This window comes from Equus asinus, chromosome 2, assembly GCF_041296235.1.
Source record: "Equus asinus isolate D_3611 breed Donkey chromosome 2, EquAss-T2T_v2, whole genome shotgun sequence".
NCBI lineage: Eukaryota > Metazoa > Chordata > Mammalia > Perissodactyla > Equidae > Equus > Equus asinus.
Genome location: NC_091791.1, coordinates 76656233 through 76670878, shown reverse-complemented (window position 1 = coordinate 76670878; position 14646 = coordinate 76656233). Strand labels below are relative to the sequence as shown.

The 14646-nt window shown below is 43.7% G+C and overlaps 1 long non-coding RNA gene across 1 annotated transcript; it reads left to right on the top strand.

The window, feature by feature from the left end:
* Positions 1 to 1545: 1545 nt before the first annotated feature.
* On the top strand, positions 1546 to 12883 carry LOC139041243 (uncharacterized). Its single transcript, XR_011496065.1, has 3 exons — positions 1546 to 1803; positions 2410 to 2456; positions 10197 to 12883. It is a non-coding gene; the product is annotated as an uncharacterized lncRNA (long non-coding RNA).
* The last annotated feature ends 1763 nt before the right edge of the window (positions 12884 to 14646 follow it).

The following is a 14646-nucleotide window of genomic DNA, read 5'->3' as shown; positions in this document are numbered from 1 at the left end:
GTGCAGTTCAAGCATATCTAGGGCTTCGGTCTGGGAGTTCTTTGGGTGGGCTGGGGAAGGTTTCATTGATTTCTGTTCTTGGTGAAGCTCACAGTAAGAGAACAGAACAGAACGGTTTCCATGGGGAAAACCGTCTTGGAAGGCAGAGGACATCCAAGACTATGAAGCACTTGGGTTTCCCAGCCTGGCTGAGCTCACTGCTGGTCTTGGAGCAACCTTGGTCAGCAGAGAGGGCATCTTGAAGAGGGCCCTGCAGCCCTGTGGTTCCAGGCCACAGCAGCAGCTTCCAACAGCTGCACCTGGGCCATAGCCTTTGTCCTGCCCTCTCTGTCTGGTCACTTTTGTCCGTCATTGGTCAGTCAATCAGGGACATCTGCTTCTGGCCGCTTTGAAGGGATGACTCTCTTCTGCCTCAAAGGACGGCTCCTTCCATCCTGAGAGGTAGTCCTAGGGAAGCCAGCATGGGCCAGGTCCTACCTGGGCGCATCCGTGCATTGACCCAATGCTCACTTCTGGCCACATTTTCTCTCATCAGCTGCACCCTGAGCATATTTCGATTCCTAGCATCTCCGACTCAGTGGCCCACACCAGAACCGCGGGTAGGGTTCAATACCTGATCCAGGATCCCAGATAACTTCCTCTGCCTGTGTTGTCCCAGATGTGCACCCCGAGTGTCCCATAACTTCCAAGGGAAAAAGAAACTGAGCTCTAGGAATGACTACAGGGCAAAATAGCATTCATTAGCTATTTTCTCTATGTGGATCTTTTAATGAAGTGCTCCTAACAAAATCAAGGCGATCCTAAGAAAAATGGCTTGATCCCAATTTCCTTCTCATTTCATCTCTACCCTTCCTTCTGTATGCTCACCACGTAGGAAATCCTACCCTTCTCTAAATCTACCTGTGTTCCTGCTTCTGTGTCTTTTCGAATGGCAATGTCTTCCTCGGGAATGACCTTCCTGCCGCTCCTGTGTCTCACTTATTTAAAATGTCAGCTTCAGCATGAAGCTTTCCCTGTTTCCTTCTATCAGAAATCAGCTCAGAATCTGAGTAACTTCTCTCTGTTCTGAACCCCAAAGCTATCCACAAATCACCACTAAAGACCTCTTTGTTTTAACAAAGGATACGTTTTGCCAACCTGGTTTGAGTTAGTGTGTCAACTTGGAAATACTTAAAATACTTAAAATACTTTTAATGCAGAATTTAAGTTGATTTAAACTATCCTTGTCCTCAATTTGTCTGAATTGGTAAGTTTATTGTATGGAAAAATAACCTCCCCATCCTCATAAACCCATATCTTAAAAAATAGCAAATGGTTGCGTTATTCCATTTAAATGTCCTCGAGACTTAAAAAGGCAACTACACACTTAAGGTTTTAATGTTTCTGTCATATTTATCAGTAATTTTAACCCAAGAGGTATTAACAAAGTAGAACTTGTTGTTCACATTGGAAATGAAAGTGCCTCCTGCTCTGCGAATCACCAAGGCAGCGCCGTCCCCATCGGTGGTGTCCTGAGCTTGACAACCAAACCCGGAAATGTTTGTTTCCTTTTTACATAAATAGGAAAGTTGTACTGCTGCACTTGTGACCCTGAGCCTGGCCTCTGCGTTGCACTCTATTCTGGTAAAAATGTCATTTTTCTCTCTCTATAAAGTATTTGGACAATCAGCAGCAACACAACTATAAGCTAGAATGTGAAACAGAGTGAATATTATCAGTAAATAAAATCAACTTGTTGACTTGTGGAAAATTGACCCATGAGGACTTGAGGAGCAGCCTTCAAAGCTGGAGCCCCATGCTGAGGTCAGTGCATGGTCTTGGCTGAATCTGGAGATGGACAAGGGCTGGGCATGTGTGTGGGGAAGGGTGCCATAGGGCGCGGGGTTTCAGTGGGTATTAAGATTTAAAGAAAAAAAACCCCACATTGTTCTTTGAAAAGAGATAAATGAAAACTGTTGAAGCAACAGGCCTCCAGGGACTAATTACTTGCCTGCTGTAATTCAGGAACTTCACCGGTGACTTACTTTGACTCAACATGTCAAATGCCAGTTCTGTGTTATGAAATAAAATACACATTCTTTTAATGTAAACAATACAAAAATGTTCTAAAATGTCCCAAGATGTTAGTCACCTTGGACACATTCAGTGTCCCGTGACTTGTCCCCACGGCTTTATGCCCAAAGATCACTTGAAGTGTAAAAGGAAGAGTAGAAGAATAAACAGTGCGGCCATGTAGTTAAAACCCATGGGGGCACCTCCTTCACGTGGGGGCTGAGGAGCATCTAAACAGCCGCTCAGGGGAACTCAAACTTCAACAGCATATGGTGTCGCACATTCAGAATCCAAAAGCGATCCCCAATAAGAGCCCCCCAAACTTAGCTATCTGCATTCTGCTTTTGTTTCATGTAGGTTGTTGCAGGAGATTGGAAGGAGACTGCTGGTCAGCTGGTACCCTGGTAAGTTTGAATCAGCAGTGGGGAAGGTGGTAAAGAGGATGGGTTCCCATCGTACCCCCTGGTTTTCCATGCAAACTGCCTCAGTTTCTCCTAGGGGGTTGTATAGATCAAATACAAAATGTATTTACAGCAGGCTAAGGAGTTGTGCACAGAGAGCATGCAGTAAGTGCCAGCTCTGTTTAAATAGCCCTCTAGGCACAAACACACATTGACGCTCACTCCGTGCCAGGCTCTGTGGCAGAGTGAAGAGGAGTAAGACTGCATTCAGGAGCACAGGCCCCTGTCTGGCTGCTTCATCTCTGTCTCCTGGCTCAAGGTCTAACAAATAACAAAAACCCAATAAATATCAGTTGAAATAAAGACAGGGTCTCTATCTTCACGCTTTCCATAGTTTAGAAACAAACACTTTTTTGGTGAGCAAGATTGTTCCTGAGCTAACATCTGCACCAATCTCCCTCCATTTGGTATGTGGGATGCTGCCACAGCATGGCTTGATGAGTGGTGTGTAGGTCTGCACTCGGGATCTGAAGTGGAGCATGCAAACTTAACCACCATGCTACTGGGCTGGGCCCCAGAAACAAAATCTTTCTAATTACCCAAGGTGCAACCAGAGAAAGAGAGGCCACTCTAAGTATTTATAGCAGAGGAAACTGGTTACCCAGGTGACAGGAGGACTGTGAGCCCAGAGCACAGAGACACTGGAGGGTCCTGCAACCCCACTGGGTGAGAGGGACCAAAAGGGGCCAGGCGTGAGGGTCATCCTATGAAAGCTGAGAACTTGGTTTGTCTGGAAGGAGTTGGAGACCCAGGGAAGACTGCCAGAGATACCACCTAGGTGTGGGGAAATGGTGATGGAGAAATAACCTGGCTTCTCTCTTTCTTGCACTCTCTCTACTAATATGTCTGTCTGGGTGAATCCTGTCAGAAACCAGCTGGCAGAGGAGTCCAGGAAACACAGCCTGAAAGGGTTGACCCCTCCTTCCCTGAAGCTCTATCCCCATAATGCTGAGAGGGGAAGGGTTTGGAATGGCTCTGAGGGCAAACAGGCCTAGGATCAGCATGTCTTGCATTTGGATTGCACTGCACAGCCTAGGAATTAATTTCCTTAATGTACTTCATTTTAGAAATCCACGTGAAAGCTCTATGAGCAGTGCATTCTCACCTCATTTAATGTGTGAGGAAAGTAAGGCTCAGAGACTTCTGGTAAATAGCTCTAGGCCACCTAGTTAGTGCACAGCCCAGCAAGGCTCAAGGTTAGATCTCCCAACCCACATCTAGCACCCCCTCTTCCTCCATGTCACCCTTAGGAGGTTGTTTTTCCTCTCTTAAGAACTTGTAAAAGGTTTCCTTCACTTGAAAAGGTTTCATTTTACAGTGTTCAAGTCCTCAATTGCCTTCTGCCTAGTTGTTCTCCCCGTTATTGAAAGTGGGGTACTGGAGTCTCCAACTATTATGGTTGAGTTGTCTGTTTCTCCCTTCGTTTCTATCAGTTTTGCATCACATGATTTGGGGCTCTGTTGTTTAGTGCATATATGTTTATAGTGGTATATATTTCTGATTCTTATTATAAAATGTTTCTATTTTTTCTAGTAATACTTTTTGTTTTAAAGTCTATTTTGTCTGATATCAATATAGTCACTACAGCTTTCTTACACTTGCTGTTTGCATGATATGTCTTTTCTATCCTGTTACTTTCAGCCCTTTTGTACCTTTGAATCTAAAGTAGGTCTCTTGCAGAAAGCATATAATTGAATCTTGTCTTTTTTAAATCCAATCTGACAATCTCTGTCTTTGATTGGATTGTTTAATCCATTCGTATTTAATATTGTTGCTATATTGGATTTACCCATCTACCATGTTACTTTTTGTTTCCTATGTCTCATGTCTTTTTTGTTCCAGGTTCAGCATTTTAAAAGATCACTTTATAAAACTATAGATTTGGGTTTTAGGTGCAAAATTTAATAAGAAAATGTTAGTTTTCTTTCCTCCCTTTGTGCATGCAGATCCTTCAAGGTCTTCCTTGTGAGGAACACAAAAACCTCTTCACCTTGCAAGTCCTGGTGAGCCACTCCGGGGAGGGGATACGGGGATGAGATGTGGTTAGGGAAATGCTCAGTAGCACCTTAGCCACCACTCTCCCTTCCTTACACCTCTTTATAGAAAACTCCTCAAGTCATTTCAGGCATGTTAAGAGGCTAGTGTCTGAATGGCAAAGGAATTCTCCTGGATCTAGCTATCACTGCCCATGAGGAAGAGAAGGGTGGCTCTCTGAGGATCACATCAGGCTAAAGCACTTTCCCCCACAGCTCCCAACACTGGAGCACCAGCCAAGGCTTCTCCCTCACCAAAATGGACGTTAGCTTACTCCCTGAAAACTGCAGCCTGGTTGTAAATGATAACAGGGGAGCCAATTTGGCAAATATCTTAGAGAAAAAATCTCTGAGATATTATCAAGCGAATAAAGTAGAAAATTATACTCCTTGCTGAACCCACCAGGTACAACTAAGGATGCATGTGGAAGGGACCAGGGGAACACAGGTTTGGAAGACAGTTTTTGATCCTAGTTAAATGGTAATGTGCCAGCTGCTTTTCTTTTGTTACATGTCCTTTATTTTTGTTTTTAAAAATATTATAATACTTTTTGATTTTTGGTGTAAGAAGCAATAAAAAATGAAAAATTAAGGATGTATTGGTGAAAAGGAGGGGGGAGGTAAGGAAAAGTTTGGAGAAAGAGAATATGAAAAGAGGGAGGTTCAACCTTATTAGGGCTGCAGACAAAAGATAATCCCCTCACGTTTTGAGCCAGCTACACTTGATGAATAATGAAAGGAGATCTGAGCCTCATGTATGTTTTAATATTTATTTAGTGTAGTAAAAGATTGGGGAAAAATAAAGTAAGGTATCACAGGGAGTTCAAGACCTAAAATGGACCATCTGAAACATGATCTTAAAAAAAGATACTGCGATTCCAGTCCAAAGACTTTAATTTCACACAAGGGAATAGGAAACTTCATGCCTATAAAGCATTTTTTATGTCTGCCTATTTGCCCTGGGGGAGAAAGCAGAAGGCTCATCTCTGCGCCCCCATCCTCTCTGAGCTCTGCAGGCGGAGACTGCTTCTGTCCGCTCCTGTTCTATGCTGCTGCCTGTGACTCTCTGTAGGACCCTGTCCCTGGGCCAGCTGCATCTCAGGCCCCATGTCCAGGATCCCACCTTGTTTCCAAAACCACCTTGGATGTCACTGCCTCGTGGAACCTTCCTGACCCTGTTTTAAAAGGGCACTTGGATCCCCTACAGTTGCATCCCAGAGCTCCTAGATTCTGTCCTCCTAGGAGAAACAGTCACTTCTTAGGTTGGGTCACGGTACCTGTTGGGTGGATTTATATGTGTCACCTTAGCTAAGCTGAAATGTTATTCCCCAGAATTCTGTGCTCAGTTGTCTCAACAATTCTCTGAATTGTTCCAAGAGAGTGTGGACCACACTTTACATGAGATGTGGAAAGTCACTGCTAAGGAGCAGCCTACCCTCTTAGAGGTCAGTACAGATCATTGTTGCTGGGGCAGCCACCAGTGGAGCTTCCAGGGTCCTGCTGCACCTCCCGCTCCAGTCTCTCCAACTAGAGATCAAAGCAGTTCCAGTTGGTCCTTATTGGTCTGGTGCTGCCAAAAAGGGATCCTTCTTCTCATGCTTCCTACATTTCGTGTCCATCATCCTTCCCACAGGCTCCAGGCTTGGGCATCTGATACAGAAGCAGCAACCTCACATGGACTGCGTCCAGCCTAATCCCTGGGATAAACGCCTAGGACATAGACCCAGTGGTTCTCTTTGTGGTGGGCCATTGACTGGGGCTCACCCGCATGCCACTCTACCTCTCTTTCAGGCTGGTTCAGGGATCAGGTCCGATTCTTCCTAGCAAGTTCATGTACACAGGTACTCACAGAACACAGGCTGGTTTGGGGACTTCATTATCTTCAAGCTTAGATTCCCTTGCAGGCCGATAGTGGGGTGAGTCTGAGCACAGCAAGGCCTGGCTGTGTCCCACAACTAGGGACGCTTTGTTTTTGAGGGTTCCTCTCACCATGTGACTACTTCTCATGGCAGGTGCTCAAGGACAGGATTCACTCTGATGGCAGTGACTTCTCAGATGCCTTCCTCTGACCAGATGGCCAGGAGATAGAGTGTGCCCCCAGGGACAGAGTGGGTGCTGCCAGCGCGGCTGTGGCTCTGCAGACTTGCTGTGCTGAATCCTCGTTAGGAAGCCCAGGAAGGGACATGGCCTCTTTGCCCCCTTTTGGCACAGATGTGTTTGCCTCTCCAGTATTTCTAATCTGGCCCCAGGTTCTTCCACAGGAGGACAGGCTATGGCTGCTGCCTGGTTTGTGCGACCTAATAATTAGGTCCCTATGATGCCCTGGGCTTCAGTCACTTATGTCCTATCACCTAACTCTGGCTCAGTGTGGCGACTGTGCCTTCCCCTGTGAATGTCTCCCCACTCCTGTGAGTTTCTCTGTCTAGGAGTAGAATGACTTGTGAGGTGCCCAATGAATGGGGGCCAAATCATCCTTTCTATTGGTCCTCTTTGAATTGGAAATTCTCAGCACAAGTCACTACTTTGAATTTAAGAGTGACTTTCAAATGCCGACAAGAGCAAGCCATCTGCATCTGTTGCTGGGTTCCATTCTCAGGACGTGAGGACAAAGCAGGGCCCTCTGAGGTAGCAGACACAAGGCCCAACTCACAGTCTTGCCCCTTGGCCAGTTGGTTGAATGGCAGCTCCATCTCATACTTCCCACCCAAGAGCCTCGTTTGCGAGGAGTGACCAGGCCAGTGGAGTGTCATGCTGGGTGTTTTAACAAACTGACCTCCAGGGTTTCTTCCCTTTTATTGTTCCCTAAAGTTCTCTGAAGCACATGTTACCATGGTTACAATGATAGACCCTTGGAGCATCAGCTCTCCAAGTGAGAGGAGACATTCCACTGCCCAGTAGGTTCCTGTCACTTTTGGAAGGGCACTGGATGTCAGCAGAGAAGGAGTGTGGGCATCTGTGGGGTGATGCACTGACCGGTGCTGCACTCTTAGGCTGGGGTGGACTTAGGGGCTGAATGGTGCACCCCCCCAAATTCATATGTTGTAGTTCTAACACTTAGCACCTCAGAATGTGACTGTATTGGAGGTGGGGCTTTTAAAGAGGTAGTTTAGGTAAAATGAGGTCATTAGGGTGGGCCTTAACCCGATATGCCTGGTGTCCTCATGAGAAGAGGAGATTAGCACACAGACTCACACAGAGGGAGGACCAAGTGAGGACACAGGGAGAAGACAGCCATCTACAATCCAAGGAGAATGAGCATCAGAAGACACCAAATCGGCCAACATCTTGATCTCAGACTTCTAGCCTCTAAAATTGTGAGAAAATAAATTTCTGTTGTTTAAGCCACCCAGTATGAGGTATTTTGTTACGGCAGCCCCAGCAAACCAATACGTGTGTCGACTTAATTCCCCTCCATTTCCTCTAATGCCCTCCCCCACCCCATGTGACTTTGATGTATTTAGTGGCCACTCAGTGAGTAGTCATTCAACAGAATGAGACTGAATGCACGTGGCTAGCTTCCCTTTTCACATTCCTTGTGTTTTGGAGACAATGTCTGTATATCACCTTTGGAGGCCCCACTGTGGCCCCTGGCCTGCACTGGCTGCCTCATCTCAGCAACTTGGGGGTGGTATTTCCTCCTGGAGGACATGGAAGAGTAGCTACAGGGGTGCGAGGGGCTGGGCCTGGAACCTGGACCTGCAGATCCTGCTCCAGTGAGGTCCCTTCCCCGCTCCAGGCCGGTGGATTCCGCTCCTGTTGCTTATCCTTCATGGCCTCCTCCCTCCTGGCCTCTGCTTCGGCTGAGGAATTCCAAGGACACAGGCATGGAGAGGAGACACACAGAGGACCAGGTCACAGAGCTGAGGGCAACTGTGCCTTGAACGTGGATTTCATTGACTTGGGATCTCCCTTTGTCTTACTCGTCTTAAATCTTAGAGACGGCAAATTGTACTTGCCAGTCTTATATATTTCGGCATGGGGATGTGAAAGAAAACCATATGTCAGTCTGCTTTCAGTTTAGTCACGTATATGGTCAATGAGACAGCAGGGCAATTTGTCTGCATGTAAAGCAAAACTATCTCTATTCACCAAAGCTGCCCATTTGTTAAAATGTTATAGTAACAGTCAGACCTTCACTGGGTGATGGTTTACAGTTTCCTGACTGCTTTTACAAGCATTTTTGTTTTAATACATGCGTTATTGTCTCTGTTTTATAAATATAAAATTAAGATCTGCATGCTGTTCTGAGAATCATGGTGAAATCTCCCTCTATCCTGCTCAGGTCTTGAATCATCCCTTTGTCCAGCGGAGCCATACTGTTTACGCTAGCCGCCTGTTAGTCACTTAAGAGCTGTCTTGGTTATCAGATGGACTGTTGGCGGCATTGCAGTGATTGTGTTCCCTCCTTTTACTTAATAATGGCCCCAAAGTGCAAGATTAGTAACGCTGGCAATTCACGTATGCCTAAGAGAAACCATAAAGTGCTTCCTTTAAGTGAAAATGTGAACGTTCCTGACTTAATAAGGAAAGAAAAAAAATTGTATACTGAGGTTGCTAAGATCTACGGTAAGAACAAATCTTCTATTTGTGAAATTGTGAAGAAGGAAAAAGAAGTTCATACTAGTTTTGCTGTTGCACCTCAAATATGTATGTATAGGAAAAAACAGTATATGTAGGATTCAGTATTATCTGCGGTTTCAGGCATCCACTGAGTGTCTTGGAACGTATCCTCCGTGGGTAAGGAGGACTACCGCATCTCTGTGCCGCTGGCCCAGCACATCAGACCTGCGTGTAACTCAGCCCACTGCACCATTCTCCACTTGGACTATGGGAGATGGCTCCTCAAAATCTGTGAGAACAAGAGAGCTCCTTTTTAGGAAAGCGTGTTTCTAATCCTGCTGGCTTTCCCAATTCCCAGGATCTGAGTCTGTGAAAAGTGCCCCCATCTTCCACCATCTGTAGGCCCAGGCCAACCTGTGCCTGAGCTGATTCAGACTGGTGTAGAGAATGTCAGCAGCTGTCTTTCCCAACCTGGGTCAGAAAATGCCACTGTTTCTCCATGTCCAGGCCCCACTAGAGAGAAGTGGCCATTTTTGAGAATTATGGCAACCTCTCCCACATGCCCTGTTGAGAAATTGTTGGCCTTCCCTTCTGAGTAGGTTTGGGTGACCTATGTGTCAAATGCTGGCATGGCTCAGAAGCTAGCCATGCTCTGCTACTGCCAGGACCCTGGGCTCCTGAATAGCCCTTGGTGTCCATCAGTACCCACCTGTCTCAGGACCTACGGTGCTGCAAAGTGTCTGAGTTTTAGTTTATCCCAGCCCCTTTCCACATGGGTGTAATTTGAAATTGGGCTCTGCTTGATTTCCTTCTCTGCCTTCTGTTGGAGAGTTTGCCAGCTGTCCTGTCCTAGACTTAAGCCAGTGTTGGACCTAGCGTCTCAGGCCCTGCTCTTAGCGTCCCACACCTGTAGTGGGCAGAATTCTGAGAGTCCCCAAAGATTTCTATCCCCTGGTGTACACATCCCAAATAAGCTCCTCCCCTTAATTGAGGGCAAGACTATGAATATGATGGATTAGATTGCAGAGGTGAAGGTCAATTTGCAGATGAAATTAAGATCTCTAATCAGTTGATTTTGAATAACCAACAGGGAGATCACCTGAGCCCTTAAATGAGATTAGGCCCTTCCTGAAGAGAGATTCCAAACCTGAGAGATCCTTCTGCTGGTCTTGAGGAAGTAAGCTGCCACGATGTGAGAGGGCCTGTGGATGGGCCATGAGCGGGGAGCTGAGCGTGACCTCTAGGAGCAGAGAGCAGCCTCTAACTGATGATGTCCAGTGGGCAAGAAAGCTGGGACCACAGTCCTGCAGTTGCAAGGAACTGAATTTGGCCAAGAACTATGTGAACTTGGAAGTAGACCCTGCACTCCAGAAGGAAATGCTCCTCAGCCAAAAGCTTATGAGAGACCCTGCCCAGACTTCTGACCTACAGAAACTGTAAGATAATAAACACGTGTGGTTTCAAGCTGCTAAGTCAGTGAGAATTTGTTACACAGCAATAGAAAACTAATGCAGTAACCCTACTTCTATCTCCCTCCACCATGTTGGTTAGGTTTTTATCACAGCTGTCAGGTTTCCTCCCTCTCTCTGCCACTGCCTGACTTCTTCACTGGCCTGCATCCTGGGCTCCCATTCTTCAGACACAATGAGCAATAGGTTCATGGTATGGTTGACAAACCCTAGGCTCTGGGCTATAGCTTATCTTCCCCAAGGTCAACCCCTCTGGCTCCTTGCACTTGAATGAGCGAGAAGGAAGGAGAAAGTTTGGGTCCCATGGTGCTTCTCTGGTGGGCTCCACTCCACATAGCTATGTTCCTAGTTCCTATCAGATAATTTCCAGGACCTTACAGGAACCACAGAGCCCAGCTGCTTGAAATCAGGAATGCTCTCCCAAGCCTTCCCTAAAGAAGGTCAAGAAAACATCACCATTTCCCCAGGCCCAGACCACAGTAACTCGAGACTAGAGAGGAGGGAACATTGTTTAGAATTATAATGCTTTCTCCCATATGCAGGGTTGAGAAATTGTTGACCATCATTGCTTAGGAGGCTTGGTGATTTATTTGTGAAATTCTTAGGAAGGATTGCAATGAGAAGGAAATCACCAAGGTCTCAAGGCTTCTGAGCAGCGTATTTAAAAATATGCTATATATTCAGAAAACACTTAGGATAAACCACAGGAAACACACAGGAGAAAATTCATTCCGTGTCAAAAACAGTTGGAAATGTAAAGCCCCAAAATGTGCCAGTGAAGATGGAAAATGGAGTCAGACCTCCAACTTGATCTCCGTTTATCAAGCAAAACGTCTCTTAAGAATTTTTATTTTGATGTAATTATAGAATCATAGGAAAAAAATATCATTGCAAAATGGTACAAAGTCCCATGTCCCTTCACCTAGCTTCCCCCAATGCTGATATTTTATATAACTGTAGTACAATATCCAAAACAGAATTTACATATAATTGGCATTACACATTGTGAGTTGAATTATGTCTCCCCTCCAAATTACATGTTGGAGTCCTAATGTCCCAGGACCGCAGAACATGAACTTCTTCGGAAATAGGGTTGTTGCAGATGTAATTACTTCAGATGAAGTCATATTGGAGTAGGATGGGCTCCTCCTGGTGTCTTACAAGAAGATGACCATGTAAAGAGAGAGACACACAGGGCGGATTCCAGGTGATAACAAAGGCAGAGATTTGAGTTATGCAGCTCAAGCCAAGGAACGCCAAGGATTGCCAGCAAACCACCAGAAGCTGGGAAGAGGCAAGGAGGGATTCTCCCCTGCAGGTGTCAGAGGGAGCACAGCCCTGCTGACACACCAGTTTCAGACTTCAAGCCTCCAGAGCTGTGAGACAATAAATTTCGGTTTTTGGTTTTTTTTTTTTTGAGGAAGGTCAGCCCTGAGCTAACTACTGCCAATCCTCCTCTTTTTGCTGAGGACGACTGACCCTGAGCTAACATCCATGCCCATCTTCCTCTACTTTATATGTGGGATGCCTACCACAGCATGGCTTGCCAAGCAGTGCCATATCAGCACCCGGGATCTGAACCGGCGAACCCCGGGGCGAAATGGAACATGCGCTCTTAATCACTGCGCCACCGGGTGGGCCCCTTCTGTTGTTTTAAGTCACCCAATTTGTGGTACATTGTTATGGCAGCCTTAAGCAACGACTATAGTACAATACTAGACTAGACTAGTGACTGTGTTCAGTTTTCATCACTTTTTTTACATGCATTCATTCATGTGTGTGCATGTGTATAGTTCAATACAATTTTGTCCCATATATAGATTTGCACAACTGCACAAATATGACATGTTAAGAGGACGAAAATACAAGGTACAGACTGGGAAAAAACATTTGAAAACGAGTTATCTTGAAGAATGCGTATTCTACTGTTTTTGTGTGGAGTGCTCTGTGAATGTGTACAGGCATAACTTATTTTATTGCACTTTGCAGATGTTGCATTTTTTAAAAGACTCTCCACCAGCAAAAAGATTATGACTCATTGAAGGCTCAGATGATGGTTAGCATTTTTTAGCAATAAAGTATTTTTTAGTTAAGGTATGTACACTGTTTTTTTTAAAGACAATGCCATTGCACACTTAATGGATGATACTATAGTGTAAAGATAACTTTTATATGCACTGGGAAACCAAAAAATTTATGTGACCCACTTTATTGCAATATTTGCTTTATTGCGGTGGTCTGGAACTGAATCCACAACATCTTCAAGTTATGCCATTATTAAATTCTGTTGGTTGATAGTGTTATTAAGTTTTTCTATATTCTTGCTGATTTTTTTTTTGTGTGTGTATCTGTCTAGTTGTATGATCAATTCCTGAGGGAGTGGTGTTGAAGTCACTGGCTCTAATTGTGGATTTTAAGTGTTTCTTTTCCAAGTTTTATGAGTTTTTGCTTCAGGTATTTTGAAGCTCTATTATTTGGTACATACACATTTAGGAGTGCTACATCTTCTTGATCACTTTTAGCATTATATTATATTACATCCCTGTTTGTCCCTGATATTTTTGTATGCACTGAAGTCTACCTTATCTGATGTTAATATAGCCACTCCTAAGTATATTAGGTGAGTTTTTTTATAGATAACATATAGTTGGGTTATGTTTTCTTAACCACTCTGCCAATCTCTGTCTTTTAATTGCTGTATTTAGACCATTTACATTTAATGATTATTGATATGTTAAGACTTAAGTGTGTCATTTTATTATTTGTCTTTATTTATTCTTGCTCTTTCTTGTTCCTCTATTTCCTTTTTCTTGACTTCCTAGAAGTAATTTCTACATTATTTAGAATTTTATTTTGATTTATTTGCAGTATTTTTGAACATATGTTTGTACAGTTTTTTTTAGTGGTTGCTTTAGGTATTACAATATGTGTAAGGAACTTATAATTATCTACTGGTATCATCATTTTGCCACTTTGATTGAAGTGTAAAAACCCTATTTCCACTTGGGTGTCTTTATCCTTCTCAATTTTTAAATCTAATTGTCAATATTTTTTCTACAAAAATTGAACACACATCAGATGACATTATAGTTTTTGCTATGATTATCAAACATAATTTTAAAACATCATGAAGAGAAGGATAGGAGAAATATATTCCCACTTTTAACCATTTTATTGTTCTTTGTTATCCTTCTGTTATTTCTTTTCTGTTTGGAGAACTTCAGCCATGCTTTAAGAGTATGTCTTCCGGTGACACATTCTTTGAGTCTCCCTCATCTGAGAATAGCCCCATTTTCCTTTCATTGATGAAGGATATTTTCACTTGGTATAGAATTTGGGATTGAACTTTCAGTTCTTGAAAATGTCATGTCACTTCTTTCTGGCCTCCTTCGTTTCAGTTAAGAAATCTGCTATCATTTGAGTCATTATTCCCTATTGGTAATGCATCATTCCTCTCCACTTTTAAGATGTTTTCTTTTTCATTTTCAGAAATTTGATGTGTTTTGGCATGAATTTATTTGAGTTTATCCTGTTTGAGGTTTGCTCAGCTTCTTGAGTTTATAGATTTATGTTGTTCAGCATGTAATTTTCAGCCATTATTTCTTTGGATATTTTTCAGCTCCATACTCCCTCATCTCCTTGTGGGTCTTTAATGACATGAATGGTAGATATTTTTTGTTGATGTCCTACAGGTCCCTGAGGCTCCTCTCATTTTTTTCCCAGTCTATTTTCTCTCTGCTGTCCAGATAGGGTAGTTTATATTTTTATATCTTGCAGTCCACTGATTCTTTCCTCTGTCCCCTCCATTCTTCTGTAGAGACTATCCATTGAGTTTTTAAGATTTCAGTTATTATATTTTTCAGTTCTAAAATTTTCGTTTATTCCTTTTTTATAATTGCTAGTTCTTTGCTGAGATTTTATGTTTTTTTATTTGTTTCAAGATAGTTAAAAATTGCTCATTGAAGAATTACTATAATTGCTACTTTAAAATCCTTATCAGATAATTCCAACATCTGAGTCATGTTCTTAGAATCTGTTGTCTGTTCTTATTCATGATATGATTTTTCTGGT